The sequence below is a fragment of the Zootoca vivipara genome, chromosome 4 (genome assembly GCF_963506605.1).
Source record: "Zootoca vivipara chromosome 4, rZooViv1.1, whole genome shotgun sequence".
NCBI classification, from domain to species: Eukaryota; Metazoa; Chordata; class Lepidosauria; order Squamata; family Lacertidae; genus Zootoca; species Zootoca vivipara.
In genome coordinates, this window is record NC_083279.1 from 71,387,836 (window position 1) to 71,412,430 (window position 24,595).

The following is a 24,595-nucleotide window of genomic DNA, read 5'->3' on the forward strand; positions in this document are numbered from 1 at the left end:
AGGCCAGATTAGATTGTTCATCTAGTGCAGCATTATCCCACTTGAGAAATTCAACACAAATAAGGTGGCAAATTTTGAGTCCATTCACACAAATAGAAACTAATACAGTACCAACATAAAAAGAGACTTTCCTCTGAATATGAATACTGTACACACATTCCTGTATTTGTGAACAGTACAGGGAAGGAGGAATCTCTAACATGGTTCATTTTTATTCCCACCAATACAGTCTGTTTTTTGTGCATACTGAGGTGTTTCATATTTATATATCTTTAAAAAGTGTTGCCTAAACTCCCTTATTTAAAATAATCATCACTGCCATCAAAAAGAGCTTCCACTCTAGTAGGGGAACAAAAATGTTGTTTTATCACCTTCCATATAAAACATTAAAGCAGCAAATAAAAATAAAATAAAAAATTACTGCTTCAGGTCTTATTATTTGTTTTCCCTGGATCTTTTTCAAAGTTTTGCTTCCTCAGTAATGCAGGTTAATGTGCACACAACTCGTGCCTCTTTTTGCAATGTTCTAGTGGTGTTATGTAGAAAAACATCTCTGTCTCCCATCCTAGGGAATCAAAGGCATGAAGCAGCTTTGCAAGCTGAATCAGTATCAAAGTAAGCACATGGAACACACATTAATAAGGGAAGGTAAATAGATTACAAACTTGTTCATTAAAGAAAGTTCAGATTATACGCCCTCACCCTAAACAGTTAGATTAGGAGTGTGGGCTCATCCAAATTTCACTTGTCCTGTGCCTAAAAAGTACAGGTCCAAGCAGTTTTCCTGTTGCCCTGTGCCACTTTCTGCTGGAAAACCCGCTTTTTAGCAATAAATCGGAACGAATGGCAATTCATGGGAAACCCTATTGAAGTTTGTTCTGATACAGCGCTAAGGATCAGGTTTCCCAGGGGAAAGCAGCAGGGCAAACAGAGGTGTGGCTAAGTTCTGAGTCATAATAATAATAATAATAATAATAATAATAATAATAATAATAATAATTTATTTATACCCTGTCCATCTAGCTGGGTTTCCCCAGCCACTCTCGGTGGCTCCCAACAGAATATTAAAAATACATTAAAACATCAGTCATTAAAAACTTCCCTAAACAGGGCTGCCTTCAGATATTTTCTAAAAGTTAGGTAAAGGTAAAAAGGTAAAGGGACCCCTGACTGTTAGGTCCAGTCGTGACCGACTCTGGAGTTGCGGCACTCATCTCGTGTTATTGGCCGAGGGAGCCGGCATACAGCTTCCAGGTCATGTGGCCAGCATGACAAAGCCGCTTCTGGTGAATCAGAGCAGCGCACGGAAACGGCGTTTACCTTCCTGCCAGAGCGGTATCTGTTTATCTACTTGCACTTTGACATGCTTTCAAACTGCTAGGTTGGCAGGAGCAGGGACCGAGCACGGGAGCTCACCCCATTGCAGGGATTCGAACCGCCGACCTTCCGATTGGCAAGCCCTAGGCTCTGTGGTTTAACCCACAGCGCCACCGGTGTCTTAAAAGTTAGGTAGTTGTTAATTTTCTTGACATCTGATGGGAGGGTGTTCCACAGGGTGGGCGTCACTGAGAAGGCCCTCTGGTTCCCTGTAACCTCACCTCTCGCAGTGAGGGAACTGCCAGAAGGCCCTCAACGCTGGACCTCAGTGTCCAGGCTGAACGATGGGGGTGGAGACGCTTCTTCAGGTATACTGGGCCGAGATCTAGCCTGTCTCCAGCTTAAAATAAGCTGTGAGCCACATTTATTTGAACATGGATTCCCCAAACCCTGTGATCCAAATTCTGCTTTCAAATAGGATCTCGATGGGGATCATGTGGTCAGGGAGATACAGTCATACCTCATATTGCGTCTGCTTCAGGTTGCGTCTTTTCAGCATACAAACGCGGCAAACCCGGAAGTGTTTACTTCTGGGTTTCGCTGCATGCACAGCAGCATTCTGCGTGGTTCATGCATGCGCAGAAGCGCTCTATCGCGCATGCACAGAAGCGCCACTCTGGTTGCGGACTTTTCAGGGTGTGAATGGCACCCGGGAATGGATCATGTCTGCAACCAGAGGTATCACTGTACTGTGTTCAAACAAATATACCATCTCTGCATTCATAACCACTCATATTTATATCACTTATTGGGCAAGTTATTTTGTTCTAAAATGGAGTCAACTTACTCCATGTTTTACTTTAAAATATCATTGAGGTTTTTGACAACTAGTGGGATAACACAGCTCTTATCCTTGTTTTGTGATAGACTCTATTCATGGCCAGGTCATGGACCAAGTCCTGAAACTACCTCACCAGGGTTAGGCAACCTAAGGCTCGGGGGCCGGATGCGGCCCAATCACCTTCTAAATCCAGCCTGCGGACGGTCCAGGAATCAGCCTGTTTTTACATGAGAAGAATGTGTGCTTTTATTTAAAATGCATCTCTGGGTTATTTGTGGGGCATAGGAATTCATTCATTATTTTTTTACAAAATATACTCCGGCCCACCACATGGTCTGAGGGACGGTGGACCGGCCTACGGCTGAAAAAGGTTGCTGACCCCTGACTCAGACTTTGGTCGTAGACCAAGTGAGTTACATACTTGACCAGATGTCACCTATTGAGGTCTGAAACAGTTTCATAAAAGTCTGGTGATTTTATTCTGGGTTTAAAAACCTTTATGTGAATTGGAATAAATTAAGCAGGATAACGAAATATGAGTTTAAGTCTTGCACTTCACTATCAGTATCAGCCTACTAGAATCTCAAAGGAATCCCCCTCCTAAGATTTAGCCATGTTCTCAACCTCCTGTGAGGCTTCACTAGAAGTGGAGACATAGGTGGATGGACATACAGCTTAGAGCAATTTGGTGGGTTGTTTCCCCATCCTCTGTTTTTAATTGCAAGGTTTTATTTTATTTTTGTGGCCAGGTCTCATGACCTGAAGACAAAAGTGTGTAAGAATGCAAGAAGAGCTCTATTGGATCAGATCAAAGTGTCAAGTGATACACATTGGGGCAAAAACTGCAAATTTCACACATAGGCGCATGGGTCTGAACTAAGGGTGACAGACGAAACCTTGGAGTCTTGGCTCAGTGAAGATGCTGACCCAGTGTGGGGCAGCTATGAAGAAGATAAATGCCATGCTAGGGTTCATTAGGTTTGAAAGTAAAAGTGGCAATATCATAATGCCTTTACACAAATCTATCGTATGACTGCACTTCGAATATTGTATATTGTACTGGTTGTCCCACCTCAAAAAGGATATTGTAGAGATGGAAAAGTTTCAGAAAAGAGCAACCAATGATCAAAGGGTTGGAGCAACCTCCCAATGAGGAGGGGTTACAATTTTAGGAGCTTTTTAGTTAAAAGAAAAGGTGAGTAAAGGGGGACAGGATGGTGGTGTATACAATTATACATTGTGTGCAGAAAGTGGACAGAGAGACGTTCTCTCTCTCTCATAATTCTAGAACTTGGAGACATCAATTGAAGCTGAATGTTGGAAGATTCAGAATAGGAAAAAAAGGAAATACTTATTCATACAGCACATTGGTAAACGATGGAATTTGCTCCCACAAGAGATGGTGATAGTCACCAACTAGGATGGCTTAAAAAGAAGATAAGACAAATTCATGAAGCATACAGCCAGGATGGCTATGTTCAGCTTCCGTTCAGAGCAGTATGCCTCTGAATACCAGTTGCTGGGAATTGTAAGTGAGGAGCGAGAGTGTTGTACCCAGGTCCTGCTTGCGGGCTTTCTGGTAGGTGACTGTGAAAACAAGTTGTTAACCTAGATGGGCCTTTGGCCTGATCCAACAGGGTTCTTATGCCTAATAGCCATTGATAGACTAACCTCCATGAATTTGCCTAATATCCCTTTAAAGTCATTCTAAACCAATGACCATCACCATCATGAACTGAATTCCATAGGTCCAGGATGAGTTGCCATATCAGATGGAGAAATCTGATGAGGAAATACTTACTTTTGTCACTTCTGAATCTACCGCCAATCAGTTTCACTGGGTGACCCTGAAAGTGCTTCTGGACAGTTGCTGTTTTCCAGTGGGATTCAGTCACATACCTCCAAGGGCAGCTTGGGCAATTAAAGAGCATTTGGTGCTCTTGCATAACAATCCTTCCCCCTGCCATTGCATATTTTGCAAAAGGAAAAATTATGGGAAAACACACTGGAAAGTGTGGGGTGACAGTTGCTTTACGCAATGCTGTATAACCCTCCCAGAGACACACCAGAATGAATGAAATAGTCAGCACTGTCTAACCACCCTGTGAACTTTGTGCAAACAAATCAGGATGAATGCATAATAAGTGGGTCCTGTGGAAGTGGCCTGAGTTCTTATAGGAGAAGAAGATATTCCATCAACCCTTTACAACCCAGCTAGATGGGTGGGGTATAAATAATAAAAATATTATTATTATTTCTAACCCTCCATCACATTTTCACCTTAGCTGGCCTACCCCTTGCATTACGGCCCTGCGAGCAAATCAGTGAATGCTAGAAAGTTTGAATATAATCTAACCTTTGCTTAAACTTTGTGCAAGCAAAACTGGTCTACCGCTCACTCAGTGAACAGGTCCTTTGGACCTGCATACACTATCGAATTCCCTGTGCAACCTGTCCCCTCTTGTTGGCGTGCTGCACCCTCCCTGTTCCTGTCCATAGCTTGTAATATGCCATAACCACGTTGTTTAAATTTATAAACAAATAACTTAAGATGCCCTGAGGAAAGACGCGATGGCCCTCAGTTCTACAATCTCGTATACGCAATGCACACCCGCCAACCAAATATTCAACAAACGTTCTTATGTGCAATAGAGGGAAGCGATCCAAGGGGGCTTCTGTTAGTGGTGCTAACTTTCCAGGACAAGGGGAGGAAACTTGTTTAGTAGCAGCCGCATCTAGGCAACCTCGTGGGTCTCTCCCCCCCCCCCCCCAACAGCGCGGCAGATTGTTCCGAGTGATCTGCCCTCTCCCCACATCCCTGCCTAAACAGCCTGCTGTGATCAGTGTAGTGTGCTCTAAAAAATGAGCCTCCGCTATAGTTAAAGACGCTGCTCCTGACTCCCCCTCGCCTCGTTACACCCCCTCCCAGCCCAGCACTGATGAATAGCGATCGGGAGCTTTGACGGAGGACTGCCACATACCAACTGCAGAAAGCAAAAGGGTGGTATGGAGAGAGAGGGAGGGAGGGAGGGAGAGACCCTCCTCCTTTCTTTGCAAAACTTTTCAGCCCAACTTTCCCAGCTTCCGCTTCTCTCGGATTGGCGAGGCCGTGACGGGCGGGGGTGTCGGTTTTCCTATGCGATCCCCTGAAACATCGCCTTCCCTTCTTTAAACCTCAGGTGCAAGAGGGCGATCTCCTCTCATCCCGCTCCGGACTTCTTCTGGGGGAGAGAAGGTGATTTTTTTGAGTACTTTTCTTTTTCTTTTCCCCCTGGCAGTTCCATTCCCCCCTTTCCCCTTCTGCGGCTCCTCCTTTTCCCCCTCCTCCTCCGCAAGGGGAGGCGGGGGCAAGAATGGGAGGCTTCGGAGCCGGGTTAGCAAAAAGAAGGGAATTGTTTGAGAGTTCAGTCATCCAAAAAACCTTCTTCCATATGGAGGCTCTGGCTGCCTCGATCCCAGTGGCTTTCTCGGCTCTCTGCAGTTTCTTCTTCCTCTTCCGCTCAGCTTTGTAGGGAAGCTGCGGACTCTTCCTAAAAGCAGCCAGCTCCCAAGTAGCCTACAACAGCCTCCCTTTCTCCTTTAAACCTCCTCCATCCAGATTCTCAACATCAGCTTTATTTTGGTGAGTGCCTAGTTGAACTGTCCGAGCTGGGACCTCCCCAGTCTTGGGGTTTGGGGTTCTTTGTTGCTGTTTCTTTCCTTATCTTTAAAAACTCCCTTATTTTTCCTTTTTCGGTAACCGCTCTCCCTTAAGCATCATCAGAGATCTTGGGTGAGGGAAGCGGCGGCGGCAGCAGCAGCAACAACAACAACAAAACAACAACCCCAAAGTTTGATTTTTAAACAAAACCGAGGAGCAAAATAAAGTCATAGGCTTCCCCGTGTAACAGTAATTTGTGGTGTTGGGAATTTGGGAGGACAGAACCGGGATGTTTGGTTGGCTGCTTTTTTTTTTGCTTTTTTTTTGAGATGTAGGATGAGTTTGATAGTTTATAAGAAGTCATGATTTTCCCATGGTTCTTTTAACTTTCTCTGGTTTGTGCAGGTTTGTTTTTCACTTGGCAGGTGAGATTAGTAGCAGCCTGGCTGTTTCACTTTTTTGCCATCATCTTGCCAGTAATGGAGGACCTGCCAATTGCTCTGTACAATTCAGCTCCAGCTCTTTGCCAAAAGTCCCCCAGAGATTGCAATGTTTTTTTAAAAAAAAGAAAAAGAAATGGGGGAGAAATAAACTTTATCATCTTAGTTCAGGCTTGTAAGACAACCTAAGAAATGTCTTGTAGCAAGCCTGCATCGGTAGGGTACTTTTATTTAATAGTTTTTAGAAACTTGAAAAGATTTGGGGGGGGGCATGTAACTGCTACAGCATCTTTTGCTTGTGACAATGCAGGGTGCTGCAACATAGAGGATGCATGAATGAGTTTGCTCAGAGTCAACAAGTTTGTTGTCTGCATTTGCCTGTTCAACTACTTATTTTTGTAAAGTTTTTGTTTCCATCTTTAAACGAAAAAGAAATTGGCGGTAGTAGGTAGAAAAGTATTTTGGAGGATTTTATATCTTAAGATGCCTTGTTTTGGTTGTAAGATTTTGTCAGAGACTTGTGATTGAGAGGTAAAAGTTATTTGCAGGAACATCCCAGTTCAGCTTTTCAAAAGGATATTTAACACTTGCTTATTAGCAAAACTCAAGTAGCAAAATTTATGTAAACACCTTGGGCATAATCCAGCTGCTGTTAAGCCCTTTTAAGATTTAGGGATTTCATTGGAAGAGAGTTCTGCACCTGCTTAATTCTCCAGTTGGTTTCAGTAGGTCAAAAAGGTGCTTAATGTTGGCTGGGTTGTAACCTTGGTGTTCTTGAGAAATACTTCCAAGAGCCCTCATTTCTGAAATTAAAACTCTCAGTTAATTAAAAACTCTTACTAACATTTTAGGGTTGTTTTTTTTTAAAAAAAAAGTATGTCCATATATTGTCATTGTATAGAGCAAAACTATATTGATATTGTGCTTATGTTAAACTTGTAAAAGTTCTAGGTAAACTGGGATTTTTCTGTGAATTATGGTGTGACAAATCTAATTTTGAAAAACTTCCTTGTGTTTTTTTATGATCCCATCCCCATTACTTTTAAGACTACAAACCTGCAGCTCATCCTTTATGTATGTAAAACTCCCTATGAGTTTTTGGAAATTATATATATATATATATATATATATATATATATATATATATATAATAGTTTGTTTAAGCAAAGGAAAAATAAGATAATATTTATGTGAAAGATGCATAGTTGGAAGCCAAGAGCTGTTCACCACCCTCTGTTTAGCTTTTCAGGCTTCCCAACCACTTTCTTAATGAAACCTGTGGAAGATGATTATGTCCAGGCACAATGTCCTTGCTTATAGCTAAAGAGTAAACTTTAAACTGCACGTGGCTCTTTCTAACAAGGATTCAGATACTATGACAACTATCCCGGAGATTTGTGTCTATTTAGGTGTGGATTTACCTCTCGGTGGGTTGTGTAATGGAACTGAACTGTCCTATATCAATGTACCACATGTTACGTTGGAGTTCATTGTGCAAAATTTGGTCATTGTTTTAAAAATCAAATGTTTTCCCAGCTATTTTTTATTGATGTGTGTTTCTGTGTTTGTGTCTGTTTTTGTTGAATACTGATTTTTGGAACATCACTGGCTTAGTCTGAAAGAATGAGAATGACAAAATAGAGTTTTTATTGGTCCTGCATCTGTTGTTTTAGAGATGTAGATTCTGCTCCTATTAATTCTCCACTAGCTGTGGAGTGCAGGTTCCAGCTTTTACTATTTGCATTTAAGTCTTCAGTTTGTAGTTTGTTTCCAGTCCAGCGGTTCCACTGCAGTGACTAATGAAGGTCCACAATGTGAGAATGTGGCAGTTTCAAACAGACCCTTGCTCTTTCTTCCAGAGATTGTATAGGGAAGGCATAGTATAGACAGTTGGGAATTTGAGGGAGGAGTGGTATACATTCCTGCGTACAAAGCACAAGATCTGGAAAGTCTATTCCTTGCTCAAGCTGACTTCTATGATTCTTTTCTACCCACAAACCTGTGATAACATATATCTAACTCATGAATGCAAATCATTATAGCATTCATCACAACTTGCAATAATAAATAACTGCAGCCACAATCATGTGAAAGAGAAGTTGTTAAACCAGTTGCTTCTGTTGATAAAGAAAGGTTAGTAGTACTGAGATGCTGAAAATTTAGCTACAGCAAAAGAGTGAGTCAGTTTTCTGATTGATTTACACCCATCTTTAATTCCTAGAAAGGAGGAGTAACCAAAACACTTACTTTATATAGGCTGGCAAAGGAAACAAGCACAACCCATATATATTTAAAACACTCTCTACCTTTATAGCTTAAGAGCTGGTTTGTGGTGAATGACTTAAGGCCATGCCTATAACAGCCATATGGATAGGCAGGACACAAGAACTTGTTGGTATAGAGGGAAAGACTTGGGGAATCTTGGCCTGTTTTGGCTCCCAAAGGTGATGAGAGACTTGTGCCATTGACTTCAGTAGGAGTCATAGTAAGTTGGTATGAATCTGGAAGTCTCCCTGTTAGTGATGGTGTTGGTGAGTTCAGCTTGTGAACTTTCTAATGATTGGTTCTTCATACTGAATAGCCTTCCTTGATATTCATTTTACAAGCTAATCTGATCTCGGAGGATTGCTGTATCAATATTTTGCATGGCGGTAAATTGAACTTTGCAAAGTTGCAGAATGGAACTGTCTAGACAAAAACAATTAAGCATATTCAAAGTTCAATGCATAATAATCCTATCTGTTGAAAAGCTCTGAGACTCCTTAATTTAGCTACACTTTCAAGGAGTCAGACAGAAATCCAGTATTCAGTACATTCATAGTATAAATACAAATACGTGTTTAATGTTTAATGAGGTCACTGTGAGAGACATTGCTAAGTGTGTTCTAGCTGTGATCTTGGTATGGGTGTTGGCTTTGGTCATGTTACCCTCTGACGACAGTATTGTGTATGGGTGGGGAGCTTGTGGTCCAACAGATGTTGTTGGCCTACAACTCACATCATCTCTGACCATTGGCCATGCTAACTGAGGCTGATGGGAGTTGAAGTCCTGCAACATCTGGAGGGCTACAGGTTCCCCACCATGAACTTCTTAGTTGTGGCGCCTAAGTTGGAACTTCCTGCTTAAGACATTTCATCTTTCAGTTTCCTTGCTGACTCTCAGGAAGATTTTATTTCAAAGAGCTTTAGTCTGAACTTTTCCAGTTGAAAAACTGATGATTATGCCTGTGTATATTTTGATAGATTTTACTTATTGTTTGATTTTTTTAATGTTGAAAACCAGTTTTTCTGCAGATTGGTAAAGAACTTTAATGATAACTTTTAACTCATTGAGCTGGTCTCTAAGGTGCTACTGGACAATTTTAAAAAAAATTAAAATATATTTCAACTGCGTCAGACCAAAACGGCTACCTACCTGAAGGTGTATAGAGTTAACATTTTAAATACTACAGCTTAAAATAATATTTGGAGTTTATTTTCTATCACAGCATCACATTGCAGAGGCCCAGTTCCATCGTAACACTGGAACCAGGAGTAGGCCATAAAACCATGCAAACCTTCCTGCTGTAATGGATTTTCCCAATCTTGGTTAAAATGAACATAGTCTGCTTGTAAATTAATGTTGAGAACTCATTTTTAGTCCCCTTCTGCGATGCCAGTCAGATGGATAAGACAGATATGGTTAGATTATTTGCATACATTCTCCAGTGCCATTGGAATGTACTATGGTTACTGTGCAGTGTGTGTGTGTGTGTGTGTGAAGAAAGCTGTCTCTTTAGTGCAGGGATGAAATGCCTGTGATTCTGCAGATGTTGCTGGACTACAATTCCCACTATCCCTAACTATTGACCAGATCAAAAGCCAATATAATCTAGCATTTTGTTCTGGCATTGACCAACCAGATGCCTATAGGAGACCAACAAGCAGGGCATGAGTGCAACAGCATGCTACCATATGCTTTTAAACTACAACTATCATCCCTTCTAACCACTGGCCATGTGGGCTACAGCTGATGGGAGTTGTAGTCTAACAGTTGTAGCAGGCTAACGCTATGTTATGTATGGTCATGCTACATACATGATGATCGGGCTCACATGATCACCTCTCCTCCTCTGATGCAATTTTGAGGGGGAGATTGGAAATACCTGCTTCTTCAAAACTTACCAGAATTCCTTGTTAATGTCTGAACTTTGGGACCTCTGGTTATTTTGAACGATGGTTAGTGGAACTAGCCAGGATCCTAAACAACAGTTTAATCCTGGCTTGTTTGAACTAACCAGAGTTTCACAAGTGTGAACGTAATGGGGAGCTCTGGTTTGTTTAAAACCAGAGAGGAGAGGAGGAGAGGGAATGACTAGTGTGTGAGCCTTAGATTCATAGGCAGCGATTGAAAGAGAGATGGTGCCAATGGAGGTGTTTTGGGAAGGTGCTTTTGTGCTTTGTGGGTTGGGAGCATGTCAGCACTGTCATATACGTTGACAAATGGAGATTCAAACCATTAATGCCTGAGTTTGTATAGTCTTCTCAGAGGAGTGTACCTCTTCAGTTTTCATGTAGGAAACCACTTGTTTGAAACAAGCCAAAATGTATCACTTTGAAGAGAAGACTTGCCACATGTACCACATAATGTACATGTGGTACATTATGGTGTGCGGGGTGTGATTTTCACAAGTGTGGGTATAAAACAAGTGACTTCCCACATGAAAACTGAGATTGTCCTAAAGCATGAGATGATTATGCATAGCTGAATTGGACCTGAGGATGGTCAGCTGACGATCTTGAGCAGGTTGGCAACTGTCTTAGACTTTTAGCCAATAGCTGTACAGAGACACTGTCATAATCTTCAGTCACCCCCTCCCCCCACCCCGGATGACTGACTTTTACATCTTCTCCCTGTTAAACCATTCCTTCAAATTCCCCACTCCAAAAACCAAAGTTGGCTTTATCTTTAGAGAAGCTTTTGGATGGGAGCAGGAAAGAGCAATGACATCAAATCCATTAGTCAATTTTTAGCACAGTTGCCAAAGAAAATGCTTTTTAACATACTGGGGTGGGGTGGGGAACTGTGTGAAGGATCCAACTGTCGATGAAATACGGTAAATGTAGGCCATTCATTTACAGAGTGATCAGAGTGGGAATATTGTGGCAGAATTATGCAACAAAGATTATTTCCAATTTGCCACTAAGTTGGAACCCTCTGGGTTATGAATAATTATTGTACATTTATGCAATCTTTGTGTCTACCCCAAAATGAATACTGTAATGCATAGATCTAACCAACTCTCTCCACAATAAAACACTTTGAACTGGTCTATGTGTTAACTTGTATCACAGACCTGTAGACATGTGGCAAATTGTCCATACAGCCCAACTGTACTGTATTGTGAAGTCAGACTCATTGTTTGACTTGAGGGTGTCATGTTCTGAATTTCTCTTTTCCCATTCATCGTGAATGGCAACCATGGTGGAGCACAAAATATATAGTTTGGTGCACAAACAACCCCCTTAATGGGTAGTCAGATTCCATAATAAAGTCAGTGCTGTTTCTTGCCAAGTTCTGGAGCTCTTGCAGGCAGGCTTAGATAGGCAGTTACAACTGAAAAACAAATAATGATGTTACATTTTTTTTAAAAGAAACTTAGCTGACCAACCATGCTTTATGATTTGTAGTACTAAAGGCCATGAAAAGCATCTCAAGCTTAGGGTGTGAAGGTTTAGAAGGACAGAAAAGGTAACTAAAGTTTCCATGTAAATAATTCTTGGTAGAAAGTGGGGGGGGGGTTGTAAAAAAAACTTTTAGGCTTGAGGAAAGAGAAGGTGAAGTTTGGGCAAACATCAAAAATGAAAACCATCTTTCAAGGAGGATAGAATTTCTTGACCAAATCCCCAGTGCAAGAACTGTAGCGATCAAAGGACTAGTTTCACCCTTCATCTTTGAGTTAGATACATCCTCTGCAGAACCGATGGTGAGAAGACCCCATTGACCTTCTTCCCCAGTCCTTTTGGGTGGGATCTTTGCTGCTCCCAAAGTGTTTCCCCTTGCAGTGACTCCTCCTTGGATACTCCCTTTCCCCCCGGTGTGATGTACATAACAGATGTCTGGATCACAAACAATGGCTGTTTCACTGTTCTGTTTCTCTAGGATTGACATTAGAGAAACAATGTGATAACCATGCAGCATTTTACTCATTTAAAATCTGTAGGAATTGTTTTTTAATGTTCAAATGCTCTCAATTTCAACATGGAGAACATGGATCACTCATCCTATTAATATAGAAAAAGCTCCTAGGTGGTACCTTAGGCTGTGATTGTTTTCACTCTTTCTAGCCCTGGGATCCATCTCTAACACCAATCTGTAACATGAAGTCCACTTTCAATGTTTTATCTTGTTTGTTACTCTTCCTTTTATTCTATCTGATTGTTTACATATGTGCTGCTTGCTTTCTTACACTCGCGGATTCATCCAAAGGAGGTTGTGGTACTGCTGTTACAACGTACCTTAATGCCAACCAGTTGAAGACAAATGTACAGAATATTCAAGGAACGAGAATACACAACCACACGTCACTAATTCTCAAAGACCCAGACAGCCTTGACTGAGATTGATAAGAAAAGTACATGACAAATGGAGGCTGTAGATGCCTTGCCTCAATTTAGTAGTTCTTGTTATTATTTATTTCATTATTATACCGCTTTATATTTTAAAGAAATGAACTCAAAGCGGTTTACAACTTACATTAAAGCATCAAATGAAACTATCCAGAATAAAACTTTGCAGAAGAAAGTCAGATATAAAGAATGCATTCAAAGAAACATAATTAACAGGAAACTAAACTTTTATCTTAAAAGATTTCAAAACAAAACATTACAAAGAAGGTCAAGCACAGGATGTGCATTTAATGCAGCAAGAACAAATTATCTTAACATTTCAAGATAAAACATTACTCAAGTCAAATGTAAAATGCACATTTGAAACGGCGTTATCAGCAAGAGTATACAATATTATCTTAAGCAGAGAGCGTATCTGCTGCTGTTGCTGCCAATCCTGCCAATGGTGGTTCATGGCAGCCAGCAGCTGTGGAAGCTCAAGCTCGATGACCTGGGTCTGCATTAAGAGACAGCCAAGAGACAGTTCTGCCTGCGAGCAGCATGCTTTGCCTGTGAAGTGCCTCTAATTCTGCTGCTTGGAGAGGGGAGGAAGAGTACCCGGAGAGTTGGCTTCTTCTGATGACTCCTGATTCATCCTGGGTTTGTGGGAAACTCAACCCTCTTGTTTTCAGCCACAGGAATGATCCTCTGAGACAGTTGTCTGTGTTCCTGGCTCTTGGGTGTGGGGCAGGATGTGTGCCAGTTCTGCTCTGTTCTTGGATGACAGTGGCTAGAAGTAGGATGCAAATAAGGAGAAGCAGAACAGAGGCGGGATGGTGGTGGAGTGAGAATTGTAAGCTGCTGAGTTCTAGCTGTAGGGGAAGGAAGGATCATATGGGTAACGGCTGGTCTCTTGTGGCCTGTTTGATCCTGGCTTCAAGACAATCTGAGATCTTCTGAGCAAAATCTCTCCTCTCTGTTATTTCCAACTTCTTTCTATAGGATATTCAGCATACAGTAACCTCTACTCCTTCCTTTGTCCCCCCCTCTCTCTCCTCTCCACATACAAGCTTCTTCTCCCCTCCCTCCCTTTAAATCTTCTTGGCAGAAGTTGAAACACACAATGAGCTTGGACCAAGATGAAACTAGTTGTGGAGTGTGTTGGGCAATGAGATTCATTTGTTCTGAACCTTGAGGAGAGAAGGCGGGTGAAGGAAAAGGAGGAGAGAGAGATGACCCTCCCCAGATTGGGCACAGTGCCAAAAATGTGTTTTACTTGAAAAAAGAAAGTTTTGACGTTATCCTGGAGTTAACTCTTTCGCCACCCATAATACAAGGACCATTTGACAGAGCAGCAGAAATCTTACTGCCCTCCTAAGGGCCCTATAATAAATCCTGACTTAACTGTTGGAACCACATTAGTTAAGATTGCCATACTTATTTTGATAGGCCAAACCATTAGGAGTACTTAGCAAGTAGCAGCCATCATCAAGGATACTGACAGCAAGTGGCATCCCTTGACTGAAGAGAAATGTGCATTTCTTTTTCAGAGAAACAGTTATGATTGTCACCATCTTTAAAAAGTCAGAGTTCTTCAATTAGTGATGGAATATCTGTTCTGTGTTCCCTTCGTTACCACAGGCACCATGTTATTATGATTGCCCTTTAAATCAGTTCCTTTTCATTGCAATACCTCTAACCCTCCTCATTTGTACAATGAGGAAAATGTTATGCCTTGCTTCATAGAATGTAGGAGGTTTGAGCTGACTATTGCTGTTTAGACAGATATTTTCATACCGTGACATGAATGGGATCGACAAGAGCCTTGCTTTTTCACTGCCAAGTAGCTGCTTTAATTGAAAAAAGGGGACTGCGGGGGTGAGGTGAGAGGAAAGAGGAAGAAAGATGATTAACACAGAAATGTTGTTGCTTGCAGCAACTGAATAATCACAGCAGCTGGCATTGGATAATGGCTTGCAATTTGTATACTTTTGAGTCATCACAAGGGCTTGATAAATTTTCTCCAGATGATCAGAAAATGAATGTGGTGAAAGAGATGATGGTGAGGACATCCATTTTCTCAAGGAGGGGGGGAGTCTATAGGAAGACAGTCTCATATCTGGATTCTAGGCCTAGTAGATCTACCTAAAGCCAGCCTATTTCTTATTAGGCATTCGCATTAACCTGGTGTGCACATCACATTAAGCCATAGTTACAATAAACCAAGGTTTAACGCGAACAAAAGGTATGCTGGTGCATGCTTTTGAAATTGGGGGCCTTCTGAAATTCCCCACCCTGATCCTCCTGCATGGTCTGGCTTGCTGTGTTGTCCAAACCCAGACTCCTTGTTTGTGTCTCTCCGCACTATGAGCAGTAAGCCAAAAACAAACCTTGGCTTCTGAGAGTGGTTTGTTTGTAGAGAAACAAACCACAAACCCAGGTTCAGATAACACGACAAGACAGACCATACCTTGTTTCCTGGCAATGTGACCACAGCAGGAGCCAAAGTGGAGCAAAGTGCCTACAATTTCAACTCATTCATGTTAAACCATAGTTTATTTTAACAGTGATTTAATATGACATGTGAACCAGGCCATTGTGTTGAGGAAATAACGTGGCTCAGTGCATAAATACAGCACTGGGTTGTTGTTTTAATTCATGCATATTGACTAGGTGGTAGCAGTTGGGTGATAGGCTCTTGCTTTGAGCCCCACCTCCTGGGTTGGGTCATTGGCTTAAGACAAATTTGATAAGCATAGTGACACATGAGCTTCTCCTAAGTATAGCACCCACATCATCAGGATTTCCAGGTAATGGGAGTTAATCACACAAACAATGCTCTGTATTTTGTTGGCCACCAGATATCTTGTTTGTCTCCATTTGTTTTTTCAGGGTTTTTTGCCATTACTGTAGGCTACTATTTTGCAGTAGGTAGACAACACTGATACAGTGATGCCTGAGGGCTCATTTTATGTCAGTATTATGTCACAGTTTGTCTTCATTACAATATATGTAGTTCAGTTGCACTGATATAACTAGATTAGTTTCCATGCTGCCACAATAAATGCCAAGACCTCAACCCTCAAATTCGATAGCATATTCCACTGAAATCAACAGGACATGATCATGGAGTGAATGTGCTTAGGGATGCTGTTTAAATTTAAACTAGGCCTCTTGTTAGTTTGACAAACATTTTCTATTGGGTCTGTGATTTTGAGCTGGTTTATTTGATATATCCCTGTAAAATTATTCTGCTGTTTTTGTCTATGCCAGACTTTTACCACACTGCTTTGGCATGGTTGCTCCTTCCCTTAACCACAATATTTTCTGTACACTGTAAATTGCTTTGTTTCCATTGTAAAAAGTATACTGATCTGTCCTCCATCTCTTTGGTGCTATTGGACCTTCAGAGTGCTAACACTTTGAATTCTGGAGATTAGCCAGTTGATTTTATTTTATTTTTGAGAGAGAGAGAGAATATAATTAAGTGTTTTACAAATAGTAAATCTGTAACAGCACAATCCTGTACATATCTGCTCAGAAGCAAGGCCCATTGAGTTTAATGGGGCTTACTCCCAGGTAAGTAGGGATATAGGATTGCATCCTGTCTCGGAAGTAGTTGATTATTTAGTCTGCTTGTTAGCATCCACTATAATATATAGATATAGATATGGTAGGAATTATTGTCACTGATTAATGTCACCAGTTCAACAAGACTGTGTGTGAAACTCAGGTTGTTTGTCTTCTCCTCTGTTGTGAGAAATAATGTACCAGGTTGAATTTTTTCCATTATTACTCTCTTCTTTCTTAACCGTAATCTTATTTTGTAAACTAAGTAAAACTCTTAGGGTTCCAGGATCATGCAAGGACTTGGATCACTCTTGATCCACAGTGCAGTTATTTTAATCTAAAACATCACTTCTAGTTTTAAACCCATAGAGGTATGAAGCTATTCATGAAAGGGTTTTTGGTGTATATGCTGGCGATTTCCCCGAAAATAATACTTGGGTAGATGTCCTAGCAGAGAAGAATTTTTTATACCAAACCCAAGATTAGGTAGAACTAATCTGGTTTTGCAGCTATCCGAAAACACATCTGCAAATCTTTTGAGGAAGATTGGTCAGAATTATGGTTAGGGGTGGAAACCACATGGAACCAAGCCACCCCACAATGTTTCTACCCTGAACCTTGCAAAATACATTGGAATGGGGGAAGGTGGAGTTCAGAGGGAGTGCAAGTTGACACATAGATTTATTTATTTTTAATAGTGGGAGACCCTTCTGGATCAGAAGTACCACTTCTCTGATTCTTCTTCATGTGCTCTGCGTTCTGAAAGCTGCATATATTATGTTTCAGACATATATGAAAGGCAGGCTATATTGCAGTCAACAATGGCCTTTGCAGTGAGGAATAGCTTTGGACTGCTTGAGAAAACTTGATTCTGGCCTTGAAGATAAAAAGTAGATAATTGTGTTTTTAAATTAAGATGTGGGCATCAACTGAAACAGTAGAATTACTTGGAAGCAGGACAAAGGATTTGAGTTCATTGGGAACTGAATGCATTGTTCTTTCTATTTTATACATATGTTTTTTCTGACTGGTGTATAATTCCAACTGTCTTCCTTGCTCTCTTTTTTTCCTATTCCTTATTCCTTTTGTAAACAGAGCATACCAAATCCAGCTTCATTGCTGGCTATGCTCCACATGTTTGTTTTCTGTACACGTGCTGCTCTTGCCAACTCTGTTGGGTTTTGGCTGTTGAGAGAAGGAAGGCAGGATGGAGGGGTGGCAGAGTGACATGAGAGCAGGCCGCTGCTTTACAAATTCATATTTGTTTAAAGCTTAAAGGCTCCTTGAGAGAACTTTTGGAGTGAGGAGAAAGTAGTAGGGTGGGAATGGGGAAGAGGAGAATATAAACTGTGTCAGCACTAGCACAGCTGGGGCCTGCTCCTGTTGCCTGCGTGAAGACAAGTACTTTTAAAGATCTTAAATCTCAGATAAAGCACAAGTGGGGACTGTAACAAAATGTTGCAGTATGTCCTTAAACAGCTGTTTAAGGTACAAGCCAACTATTTTGCCTAAGCAGGGCATCTCCTGCCCTTCCCCACACTGATTTCCTGTTTTTATTTTCCAACTGATACTCGGCATTCAGTGGTTACTGTGCATGCTCAGAAATGTGAACATGATCAGAAAGCTTAAGTCTCATTTTGCAAGGCATGGGATACCCGGCACTCTGTTCTTTGACAATGGCCCACAATACGCCTCAGGAGAATTCAGAGTTATGCATTACATAGGAATTCCAGCACAAGGCACCATTCCATGGATACTCGCAGATAATGGGAAAGCACATTCAGCAGTAAAGACAGCCAAAGCAAACAAGACTGCAGGGGATCCTTACCTGGCTTGATTGGAATCACAGAAACACACCCTTGCAAGGAATGAACAGTAGCCCAGTTCAAAGACTGATGGGAAGGATGACAGATACATTGCTGCCCTTGGGGGACTATTTGCTACAGCTCCAGGGGAGTACAGAGACAGTACACTTGGATTCCACAAAAGGAAAGAGCTAAACAAGCAAAGTACACCACACAAAACAAAGACAATGTATCACCTGGAACAATTGCACAGGCATGAAGCGGGAAGCTGGTACAACAACCAGCCAACTTGGATGACTATGGACCAGTGGTGAAGGCTCCACTGTGGTGTATTTGCCAGCAGTAACCTGTTGGCCAAACCAACTGATTAAGTTAATTGTCTGCTTTAACAAAGATATAACTACATGTATAGAGTTCAGAAGTAAAGCTAGCAATAGCAGAGGGAGGAATCTGAAGGAGGAACCGGAAGTGGGGAAGTACAGATAGGTGGAGATGGCAAGGAGACAACATCATGCCCTGTAATTGTTCTGTATGAAACTATTTTAATGAAGTACACTGTTATGTGGGGAGTTGCTCCTTTGATTGCACAAACAGTGTCACCTTAAGAAGCTCTAACTTGTTCTAGATGCTCTATAAATATATGGGGATTTAGTTTTCTTTCACCAGAAGGTGAAATGTTAAATTAACTGTCTCCACTGCTCAGTGGCCAAGAGATTATGGGCTATTATGAGATTTCAGGGAAACAGAAGAGCCAACCTGTTCCAACTTGCTCTTAAGGTTTTCTTAGCTAAAACAACTACTCAGCTTGTTTATGGTGCTCAGGTTTGGGAACTGGCTGTGCTTCTTCAATAGGCAGTATCCAGAATAAATATTTAAGATCACATTTGTGCTGCTTTCTCTCCCAGTGTCATTTCTGAGGCTAGAAAACAGGTTTAAGTTCCTTGGAATGTAAAATCCAGAGGCTGCTTCTTAATTATTGGCTTAGGCTCACCACAATGGATATTTCTAATGTAGCACATTTATGTTTTAGGGGATAGCCAATTAGGAACCAGCACATAAATCCTTGAGATCTGTGACAGAGGAGCACATTCATAGGGTGGGTTTTTCTTACTCTTATTCATTATGGCCTCTGCTGGAGCTCACATTACAGTTAGATTGGCTGGTAGATATAGAACATCAACATTATTTGTCCTGTGTTGAGGGAGCAAAAATTTCCCATTGGTATAGTATTTCAGAATACATGACCTGACTATCAGGCATTTTTGCTTTCCTTCAAACTAAAGAAAATCTTTTCTTTATTATGGGTGGTTTCATAGAATCATAGAGTTGGAAGGGACCATGAGTATTCAATTAAACTTTACTTTGAGTAAAACTTAGTTGACAGTACTGAAGGGCAGGTACACCCAAACAAATGATAATGATTGATTTGGTTTATCAGTCAAAGACCTCTCACATTATGCATGTTTTGGTAATCACTCATGCACCTAGACAAAAAAGTCGCTTATTACGGTTTGGACACAAAGAAACCTATCAGTTACCTTTTAGCTTTTCCTACTAAATGACAGGTACCCCAACTCTGGGATTTTCCTTAGTGGGATAATTTGCAGCACCAAATTTCCAGTAACAAATTTATCTGATATTTATTTGATACTGATTCATGAAGGTGACTATTCAACTTTGATTCAGCTGTCTGTGGAGGTTTTTGATAGAAGTATGATTCTGTTTGTTGGTAACTGAAGTGTAATATATATTACCTGATTTTAATTATAAACAGAGCTCCACTTACATTTGAAAATGTTTACCGGTAGTTGTGCTTGACATAGCTTAGTCAGTAGAACATGAGACTCTTAATCTCAGGGTCATGGGTTTGAGCCCCATGTTGAGCAAAAGATTCTTGCATTTCAGGGAGTTGAATTAGATGACCCTTGGGGTCCCTTCCAACTCTACAGTTCCATGATTATATGATCTCATGTGATCTAATTACTAGGTATTGTACTGTAATGACCAATGGCTAAGTAATAAATTTGAATCTGACCAGGGCCCATAGAGGTTCATGGTTTGTCAGCAGAAAGGCTCTCAGCAGATTTGAGCATAGCAGATGATTTCATCCTGGAGCATAGGGTGGTCAGGTCAAAAAGCAAGGCAATAATTGAAGAGATGCTTAAGTGGAGATCGACAATAAGACTTCCAGGCCAGGCAGGAAAAGTTAGGGATTCAGAGAGGGCCTGGTTTTAAGTTCAGCAAAGTTAAAAGGTCACACAAGACGGAAAGCTGAGAAGATCCAAGTCGCTAAATAGTGAGGAGAAGCATATTGTTGGACTCAGTGAATCACTGGATATTTACATCTCTGTTTCCAAGTGCAGTTTTTGGTTTGATTGGAGTATATGTACGTTACCACTCTAACCAGCTTTCTTGGCAGCACAGGAAACAGAGAGCTCATGCTTGTTCCCCAAAGACCAGGGTTTGAAGCCTACAACATCTGATGTTATGCTGCTTCTATAAATAGCAACATTTGTCCACTCCAATGAACAAAGCCCCACATTAAAATGAACGTGCACTTAGTGTGATTACAGTCTCAATTAATTTGCAAATTATAGTCTCAATTAATTTGATATCCCCACATGTTGTTTCTTGCAATTGCACATAATTAAGTAATACACTTGCCTTATAGCTCAAGATTGCATTTGAGATTGGCTTTGCAGGAAAAGTCCTATAGAGTATCTAACATAATTAAAATGAAGGTTCTTGTGCCTTACTTTTATTTAATTTTAGGGAGTGCTTAATTTCATCATCACCATTTTATTTGTATGCAACCTTTCCATAGTTAAAACCATGCTCAAAGTGACCTACAATATGAAAAAGGTACATAATTTTAAAATAGCCATAGACAATAAGTAAAACACATCAAAAAGTAGACATAATCGAACAATTTCCACATAAATCCTAAGAGCTTAATAACAGCAACATCCCCTGTTAAACAGTGCCCAAGCCCAGTTTTTGAAGCTGGATTTAGGGCCCTGCCCTCCCAGGCCAGGTGGGGAAAGGCTAGCAAGGCAGGGAGCAAGTCATTCAGAACTCACAGCCAAGATGGTCAAAGCTTACACCAAAATCTATTGAAATTACAATAACTTGAAAGAATAACTTTAATTGTATGTCAAGAATAAAGTTCCTCCAGATGTAATAACCATGAAAAAAACCTGCTTCATATAAATACATTTTGTTTTAGGAGCGTATTGTGATGCCACGAAACTAGTGATACTAAAAATAGCAATTACAGTTGCCTGTTCGAATTCCCAGGCAGTCATTATGTGTGCTAAAGTTATGGAGGTTTTTGCCAAGGATTAATGAAGTCATGGAACTTGAGAAAGCTGGAAGTAATTTCTGCAATATTTCATCCAAACGTTATAGGAATTTTATTTTAATGAAGAAAAATTAGAATAGGCTATTACTTAAGAACCAATTACACTGTTGTTGTTTTTTAAAAAAATCCTTTGTTACAGCAACATAATTCCATATTAGCTGGCAAGTTATGGCTCAGTATTCAGAGGGGCACTTTGACAATTTGGTTGCCCACAAATGGGATCTGCCCCAACTTCTTGTAGTGCGGAGTGCTCCTGTTCATTGTTCCAGTCATCCTGATACTCTATTCCCTTTTGTCTGGTTTTCCATCCTGTTTCTAGCGGTCGTTCAGTTTTTCCTCACCACTGAGCATACTCAACCATCATTGAGCAGTTGTGAGGTTGTTTCCCATTATACTTCTGCAGATCTCAGGTTTTCCTCCAAGTACTATTGATACCGCTCTTGTACATGGAAGATGCCATTTTGGATTCATAAAGATCCATACTCAAGAGATTGAGTTCTCCGTTAGTACATATAGGGTATCAGTATAGGGTATCAGTATAGGGTATCAAGCTAAGTGATGCTGCTATTGTGCCAAGTCCATGATAAGAAAAACTAAACTGAATAATGAAAATGTCAGTATAAACAAACTATGGACATGATCTACCCACTTGCAGCCAACTATACATGGAAAGATTGGCATTGTTTGTCCTCTGAATGTGCATAGGCTTATCTGAAGCATTTCGAACACCAGAAGAGCTGTTCTCACAGTGGCCAACCAGATGTCTGTGGAAAACCAGCAAACAAGATGTGAGCAAATAATATTCTTCCTTCCTGCTTTGGGAACAGGCAGGCCATGTTTCCCATATCTCTTTCAGCCCTTCCTCTTGCCCAGGTGAAAGTTTCTAGGGCACCATGTACACCAGTGGAGGTTAAGGGGACATGACACCTCTATTCATCTTGTGAAACGCCATCTTTGATGTATTTCCACAATCCATTTTGTTTTGTACCTGATACCTAGAGGGTATTATTAGTAAGCCACTCCTAGCTGATAGAGGAGGTTGACGTTGGAGAGAAGTTGATTTCTGAAAGTGAAAAAGCCTTGGTGGACATACTAGACCAAGGAAACAAGAGTAGATAACAATTACAAATATGACAGATATTCATTGTAGAAATGAGGAGATGCTAAGTGCTGAAACACAATCCCAAAGGAGGAAACAGATTGATTCCAGTCATAGAGAAGTCCCACCTTGTTGCTGACATGATTGTAATGGTAGGGACCGGACAGCATAGGAGGTGTGCTAGCATACGTTGCTAAACTCATGAAATGCAAATGCACCATAAATGGCAATCTTAAGGTGTTGGAATTCATCTACTTCACTGGCCAAAGGAGGAATAAACTTGAGCTTGGTACTCGCTGATATATGGGCAGGCTATTTATGAGCAAGTAACCAGTACACCCACACACACAGTGACCTGGGTGACAGGTAGGCTTTATTACCAGTTTATGTAATCAGCAGCAGCAAAGCTTTCCTGGACATTATCACGTCAGGCTCCCAAGTGTGGCATGTATATGGGATCTTTGTAAAAGCTCACTGTACCTAGAAAAATGCATGTGAGGGGGAAGGCTAGGCTGCATGGTTTGATTATCTGCATGGTTTGATGAACTGTCTGCTATTCTATTCACCTCATAAACACCGTAGTATGCAGTAGGAAACTGAAACAGAAGAATTGCAATTTGGGATCAATGGTTCCACCAGCGCTGAAGCTGTGTGAATTGAGGGCCATAATGTTTGCATTGTGCAGTGAAAACCTAAGCATGCTGAATCAGAAGTAAGCCCTGTTTTTGTTTTTATTGTGTATTTTGTTTTGTTTTGTTTTTTATTGCAGTTATATGCTGTAAACTCCCCTGAGATCTATGGGTATAGGGTGGTATACAAATAATAATAATAATAATAATAATAATAATAATAATAATAGTAATAATAATAAGTGGTCTTACTTCTTCGTACTAATTACTACTTAGTAAGTTTGTAGTACTTATTACTACTTAGTGTTACTTGCTACACAGTAATTTTGTTTAGGATTGCAGCTTTCATGCTGAATAGTATTAGATTTTGTAATTAATTATTTAGATTTTTAAATTAATACATACAATTTTTTCCAAAATCTACACACAAACACAACTTTACATGTATGTTTGTCATACCTGCTAGGAGAGACTATGGCTCAATGATAGAGCACATGCTTTGTATTTAGAAGGTCCTATTTCAATCCCTTGTGTTAGGAAAGGCAAAACTCCAAAAGAGACATTGCTAGTACAGCAGACCATACTGGGCTAGATGGGCAAACAGTCTGATGGTGTTAGGCAACTTCCTAGATTCCTTTCCAACCACAAAAGTTTTCTAGATTTACTGTACTTGCTGGCATTTGTAACCCAAAATACATTGAGACATAGAAGCATTAATGTTGCACTTACCAATAATGAGAGAGACCTGGTCCTTCCTCTGGCATACACAGAAGGTTGCAGGCAGGAGGGTTCAGTGCAACTACAAATAATTGCAATCAAGTAAGCCAATTTGTGGACCTCTTTCTTCAGGTCAAGGTTTTCATGCAGTCAGGAATGACATCCAAATACAGTATCTCTCTTTATACACATACAGTATCTCTCTCTATTATATTTAGTCAACACATGCTGGGATTTGGTTGGTGATCTGACAACACATTTGGTTTCCTGAGCCACTTTCGATACAGGTCTGGTGATAGTAAAACTAGTTGTCTTGGGATCTAAAGTAACTCCCAGGCTATCCCAGGTTGTTCTCTGTGGATGTTGGCGGAATGAAATGAAGACACAGCAAAAGAGAGGAAGGGTGCAGATGTTTAACTTTCCACCAGGGGTCCTCCTGGCTGGAATGGTTTGTTTACATGTAGAAAGGTTTAAAGTCCTCTTAAATTCCTTCCTTTTTAGATGATGCTACCTGTTTTTACAAAGTCCTACATCTACTTACTTGTATTTAATTTTAATCCCACCTTTCCTCAAAAATTTTACCTTCAT

General features: G+C 40.7%; 1 protein-coding gene across 3 annotated transcripts in view; it reads left to right on the plus strand.

Annotated features, from left to right (window-relative positions):
* The first annotated feature begins 5,163 nt into the window (after positions 1–5,163).
* BOC (BOC cell adhesion associated, oncogene regulated) overlaps positions 5,164–24,595 on the plus strand; it is a 68,271-nt gene continuing 48,839 nt past the window's right edge. For 2 of the 3 annotated variants that reach the window (XM_035114401.2, XM_035114404.2), the window contains exon 1: positions 5,441–5,780. The gene's annotated coding sequence lies outside the window, so the exon portion shown is untranslated. Of the gene's footprint in view, positions 5,394–5,440; positions 5,781–24,595 lie in introns of those variants that run through there. The other variant, XM_035114402.2, reaches the window with a different exon arrangement.